Below are 6,706 nucleotides of genomic sequence, written 5' to 3'. Positions count from 1 at the left end.
CGGGTGTACTACACCCGAGTTTCAAAAACTTGATGGAAACACAATCAAACAATCTTCAAAAAATCTGAAACTATGAGACATCAAACTTGATCAAATGTTTGAGCTTCCTGCAAAATTTTAGCCAAAGAAAACATCTGAGGAGCTCTCATGGAAAAAACAAAATCACTTCTCAAACAGTGCACCAAACTTTGAATATTGATTTTGTCTTTTTTGGTGAGAGCTCCTCTGATGTTATTTCTAGCTGAAATTTAGCAGATAGCTCGAACATTTGATCAAGTTTGATGTCTCAAAGTTACAGATTTTTTCGAGTTAGTTTGATCACGTTTTTTTTCCAAATTTTTGAAATTCGGGTGTAGTACACCCGAGAGTATAAAATCCAGTCTCCGGGCGGAGGCGGTGGAAGCCGTCAACGATCACGGTGCCGGGGCACTACACCCGGCCGCCTCGAGCCAAAATTTGGAGGTGTGCGAGTACCTGGTCGAGGATGTCGGGGTGAATGTGGATGCCGTTGACGAAGCAGGTTTGTCTCTTCTCGATCTCTCTGCGATTTTACGTAATCAAATCAAAATGTCTGGTGAAGACGTGCCATCGTTACATAGAAATGTCTGAATGTACGCCCAGAAAACTTCTTTATTTGTTCGGTTGTTCCAAACTTCTGGTGTAAATGCACAAGCCTCCCTTTTTCGTGTTCTTGGCAGGAAGAACACCTGTGGTTTGGGCAATTATTGTTAAAGGTGGGCAAGTGGATATTGTTAGGTATCTTCTTGATCATGGTGCCAATCCAGACAATGCCGACAGAACAGGGATTACTCCTCTCCACGAGGCCGTGGAACGAGGTAATCTCCCCCTCCCCCCTCTCTCTCAGTTGGTGACTCTTGATGTGCATTGAACTGTTTCCATTACTTTCATGAACATGTCTTCGAGTGATGAGTGTTGTGAAATTTGTGATACACTGGGGGTTCTCCGTTTGGTTGATGAGGAGAGGGGAAAATGGATTGCAATTATGAGAGATAGATTTCCGTAGTTGTGCTAATGAAGTATAAAATATGAATCATATATTTTCTTTGGCAAAGAACAATGTCACAATTTGATTCATAACCCAATTGATACAAGTTGAAAGAAATGAAGTGAAGCATATAGAAGAATGCCATAACTCAATTTGTATTTCGAACTTCTGATTCAGGGCACTGTGAAGTAGTAGAAGCTTGCTCTCTAGAGGTGCTTATGTCGATCCGTTTTCTACGATTGATGGAACACCGTTGCATGTCGCTGCTGAACATAAGCAGGAATAGGCCATGAAGATTTTGTTGGATCACCATGCAGATGTAAGTTTCATTGCGCGTTTCTTTACAGTTTTCTAACTGTTGTATTTTATATTTTTTACCCGTCTGCTTTCTCCATTTTTGGTTAGTTGAATGTTGACAGTAAACTAGTTAGTAGTTCCTCTATCCGAAAATACTTGTCATCAAAATGGATAAAAAGGGATGTATCTAGAACTAAAATATTTCTAGATACATCTCCTTTTATCCATTTTGATGACAAGTATTTTCGGACGGAGGGAGTATTTTGTTTTCTCACTGAAATCTAAAGAATTACACACTTGGGAATTGGATTGACATTTGCCTTTTACTCATTATTTGTTTGCACAGTCATGCCCCTTCATAGTGTTAAGAGATGCTGGAAAGCTAGTTTCACTGTACATGCTGTTCTGCAGTAAGCAGAGAATTGTTGGTTTGTTCTGTGAATTATTTGCTACTTGTGTCCACATAGTTTCACCATCTAAACTCGAAAAAAAAATCATTTAGCACCTTCAGTAGATAGACCTCCACTATATTGTGATTTCGATTGAAATTTTCTGTCTCCACCTTTATTATCTTGTAGTATGTCAAAATTTCACGATCGATGTTTGCATGTGTTAAACTACTGATATCTGACGCAATTTCACTAGCTTGACTGCTTGCCCCGACAAGTAGTAGCTTAGTCAGATAGTTCAGTCAGTTCCTAGGGATTGTTTCAGTGTTATGGGATTTGTTTTTGCAATCGAACCTAGAAAACTAGAATCATTAAAAAAATTAGCACAGGAAATCACTTCATTTGCACCTAGAATAGAGCACGATTTTATGTATCTTTTTTACGAATCTGATATTTTACACATATCAGCTCCAGAATATCCCATTCAAACAGCCACACTTACTGCTATCAAATATATCAGAAATTAGAGGGAATAAGTCCGACAAATTGGCAAGGATGTTTTTTTACCAGCAATTAGTGCCTTATTCTATTGGAGATATGATCTACTTGCAGAAACTCCCTTGCTTGGGGTTGTTGCTATGTTGTTGGTCATGCTAACGTAAAGAATGAAATGTTGGAGATGATTAAATTTAGCATAACTGACAAGGTCACCATGTATTCTTTTTTGAGCCTGTTTTCTAGATGTGATGGCCCCAAATATGGAACTCCGCATATTCAAATAGGGCATAGGTCCTAATTGTTATCTTTCCATTTCAAAGAAGGTGTCGGTTGCCATCTGGATATAAAGGCCAGTAGTGAAGAACTGACCAGTGATGCATTGAATGGTCCACTACCAAATATTGTCGTTGTGCGAATGCGATGTCGGGGGACTGATCCACGAACACCTATGGGACCGGCGGGCCGAGTCCCTTTCGATTCGGTGAGGGCGGAGGCCGTGCAAAGAGCGGATCGAGGCGAGGCACGCGAGCAGTTTACCCAGGTTCGGGCCGCACGGATGCGTAAAACCCTACTCCTGCTTTGTGGTTTGTATTGATTTCTTGCTCGGGAGCGCGGAGTGCTACAGTACACACCAGCAGCTAACGAGACCGAGCGGGAGTGTTCTCCGAACTAGCTAACTAGCTAGCCCGTTAACCAGCCAACCCCCTCTATGTTGCGCATGGGCCTCCTTTTATATGCTCAAGGGGTCACCGACAGGTGGCAACGTAGACAAGGGTAAAAATGGAAAGGTGCTGCGGTAGGTACAGCTACCTGCTACAGTGTATCATACCTAACCCTGACGGCAGGGGACAAGGGCATTAAATGCCCGTCTGTGTCGCCTAAACAGTGCAAAAGGGACCGCCAGGGACGCCACCGCTTGCCACGATGGCGATCTTGTCAGCGCCGCTTGCCACCGCGCACCCCTGGCTGCACAGCCTCCCGCCACGTATGCCTGGAAGGGTCCCAGAGCGACACGTTGGTGGATGTGCTGGAGCGCGGGCACAGGGTGGTGGCTTGCCGCGGCAAGTGCCTTGCCGTGGTCGTTGTCGTGTCGCGTCCGGGAGCTTGTCGCTCATCGGGCCTTGCCGGGGCGCGTGGCGCACCGCGGCAAGTTCCTTGAGATGCCTTGGGTGGCCTTCCCGGCAAGCTCCTCTTGTCGGGGTCTTGAGATGCTTTTGTTGCCCTTGCCGGCAAGCTCCTCTTGCCGGGGTCTTGTCTCCTTGACTTGGATACTTTGTTCTTGAATGGCTCTAAAGAAACTACGGAGGACCTTGGCGGTCACCCGGCAAGCCTTGCCGCGGGATGCTGCGACTGCCCGTGCACAAGTTCGGGATACTAGGGTACCCCTATTCTAGTACACCGACAGGAGCCCCCGGGCCTGGGCCATACACGGTGCCGAGCGCTGTTGGGCCAGGCCCAAAACAGGGCACGGACACGCTCGGCCTAGGTTACGCCGTATCTCTCTCCGTATCCACCGCACCCTCCCCGAACGGCACGCGCTGAATGCGGCGTCGTGGGAGAGATCGTGGGTGGTTTCTTTATTCGGAAATGCGAAACGTCCGCGCCTTCCCTCTTTATAAGCAGAAGAAACAGGGGCAGCTCGCCCATTTGCCAATTGCTGCTTCCAATCTCAGAAATCTCCGCCGCTCCCTCGCCTTCCCAAAGCTGAGAAAGAGAGAGCAGCGCTCTGCCCCCCATCGCCACCAGCACCACCAACGCCGTTGACCTCCTCCACCACTTCCGCCATGGCTCCAAAAGCCGACAAGGGGAAGGGAGTGAAGTCGACCGAGGCGCAGCGGCTTGCGGCGCTGCGGAAGGAGCGGGCCGTCTTCCCCCCCAAGCTTGCCGTGAAGGAGCTGAGGGAGAACTTCTACCTCTTCTGGTTGGCGGAGACGCGAGCGCATCCGCGCACGAAGGTACTCCCCGCTGCCGCTTGGAAGAAGGCCCCAAACGGATACCCCTTCTTCCCATTGTTCTTCTACTGCGGGCTCTGCCCGCTTTTCTCTGAATTCTTCTGCGGCATCATGAATACCTACGAATTCCACCTCCTTGACTTCACCCCCAATGCCGTTCTGACCATGGCAGTTTTCGCACATCTCTGCGAAAACTTTGTCGGAGTCCATCCCAACGTAGCCCTCTTCCGCCACTTCTTCATACCCCGAGTAGAGAGAGGAGAGCCTCTATCCGGCGGAATCGCCTGGATCTCAAGGGCCGACAAGAAGGAAACGTATCTGGAGGAAGAATTCCGCAGCAAGTGGGAGGAATGGAGAGCAGACTGGTGCTGGATTGACGAGGAGAACCCGCAGCCATTCATCACTCGGCGCAAAACCCCAGTAGCACGCGACAGCGATTGGAGTGACGTGGCCCCGAAAGACGACATGCTGAAGATTGCTGTCACCCGGATCCTACGCCTCGGGCTTGCCGGGCTTACTGTAGGCGCTGTTGGCGTAGACTTTCTTCGCCGCCGCATCACCCCCCTGCAGGAACGGGGGAGGCCCACTTGGGAGTTCAAGAATGCGGCAGATATCATGAGGCTGCGGCCGGGCCTCAACTACAACTTCACTGTCCTGGAGCTCAACGCGATGCTGCAGGAGCTGTTCAAGTATGACCCCCAACATCCCGAGGTTTTCAGGTTGTCGGGGGGCGTCGTTCCGCTGTGCAACAATTCCTCGCTTGACCGCATCCGTGCAATGATGCCGGAGTGCGACTCGCATGGAATTGTGCCAACTTGGCAGGAGCCCGCAGACGATGTCGTGCAGCAGTTCTTCGATGACTTGGTGGAAGTGCCAATCCGCTCCGACGAGAAGGATGGCCTCACCCGCGACACCACCGATGCGGAGATGGCACTCATCGCCACTAGGCTGGAAGAGGCGGCGGCAGCCGCAGCCGCGGGCGACTTTGGATTCACCGTGGAGGAGGCAGATGCAGCAGAGGCGGCAAGCCGTGCCGAGCGAGGGGAGCCCGCCGGCAAGAAGGAGCTTGCCGGGCGTGACGCCGAGCCGAGCGAGCCCGCCAGGGATACGAGCGGCTCGCTGGACATCAACTCTTCTTCCTCCTCATCTTCAGGCAACTTGCCGCAAGCAGAGCCTCCATCCCCACCAAGAAAGCGTCTCCGCAAGGCCGGTGACGTGGCGGAGCGGCAAGCGGGTCAACAGTCGCCATGCCGCGTGACACGCTCCACCGCGGCAAACACCGTTGCCGCGGGAGCGCCTCATGCTGCGACGGCAACGGGAGCGAAGTCTAGCCGGACCACCGCTTCAGTTCCTGCCGCTGCTCACGCCGCGCCGGCAGCCGGAGCAGGGTCGTCTCAGACCACCACCACTGCTCCCGCCAAACGGCCAAGGGAAGCTTCTCCTCCGCCTCCTCGAGCCGGGCGTGCGCCGGACTTCGACTTCTCCGCGTTCAGCTCCGACGAGGAAGAAGAAGAAGAGTAAGCTTCTCTTGCTGTACTTGCGTTTCTTCAATCCTTGCTGTTTGTCTTATTTCTCACTTGCTTTTCTCTGAACTTGTTCCTCTTTAGGACTCTGGCCCAGAGAGCAGCAAAGAGGGCCAAGGCCCCGGTGATCGTCATCCAGGACGAACCCACCGCGACGGCGGGGGGCGCACCCGAGACAACCTTGCCGGACCCGGCAACCCTTCTCCAGAGCAGCCCCCAGCGTAAGTATATGGTTTGCTTTCTGCTGTGAGGTGCGCATGGGTACTCTTTCTTTGCTGATATTTGATTGCTGATTTGTGTAGGAGCAGAGCAGCCCCACCAGGAGCCAAGGGAGGATCTCCCGACAAGGGGGAACTCTCCGGCAAGGGAGGGCTTCTCGGTAAGGGAGAAGTCTCCGGCAAGGGAGGGTTCTCCAGCAAGCGACAGCACCAGCGGCCCCCCGACGGCGGAGACCACGACTGCAGAACCCGGCACAGGTAATCCCTTCACTGAAAAACTTTCCCTGGGTTCTTCTTCTCTTGATCTTCTTTTTATTGGATTTTTGCTTGACTCTTCTCCCCTTTCCGGCTGTCAGATCCATTTGCTACGGAGCCGATGGAGACCGAGGTTGCCGCCGAAGAAGCAGCCGACGCTGGCGATCCCGCTAGCGCAGAGGCCGCCAAGGCTGCCACCGCAGCAGCTGGCGAGGGGTCTGGCGATCGCACTGACGGCCCTGAGGCCGCAGGAGCGCCAGGCGCTACACCGACCGCCGACCCGTCCGCCGCTGCCGCAGCGCCCGGCTCTGAAGAGCCCCAGCCTGGCGTCCACTTGAAGGCCGGCGACGACGTCTTCATCAACCTCCCCTGGGCGTCAAGCTCCAGGGCGCCAGTCGAGGGAGAGATCTTCGACGGGGAAGTGCTTGCCTCCGCGGGACTGACGCTGGTCGACGCGCCGAGCAGCAGCAGCAATGAGCCTGAAGAGGAGTGGCTGCTGCGGAAGCTGTTGTCGCTCTACCGCGCGTGGCAAGCCAAGCTGGAATCCCGCGAGGCGCTTGTCGCGAAG

This window comes from Triticum aestivum, chromosome 3A, assembly GCF_018294505.1.
Source record: "Triticum aestivum cultivar Chinese Spring chromosome 3A, IWGSC CS RefSeq v2.1, whole genome shotgun sequence".
NCBI lineage: Eukaryota > Viridiplantae > Streptophyta > Magnoliopsida > Poales > Poaceae > Triticum > Triticum aestivum.
Note: the sequence above shows the minus strand (reverse complement) of the source record.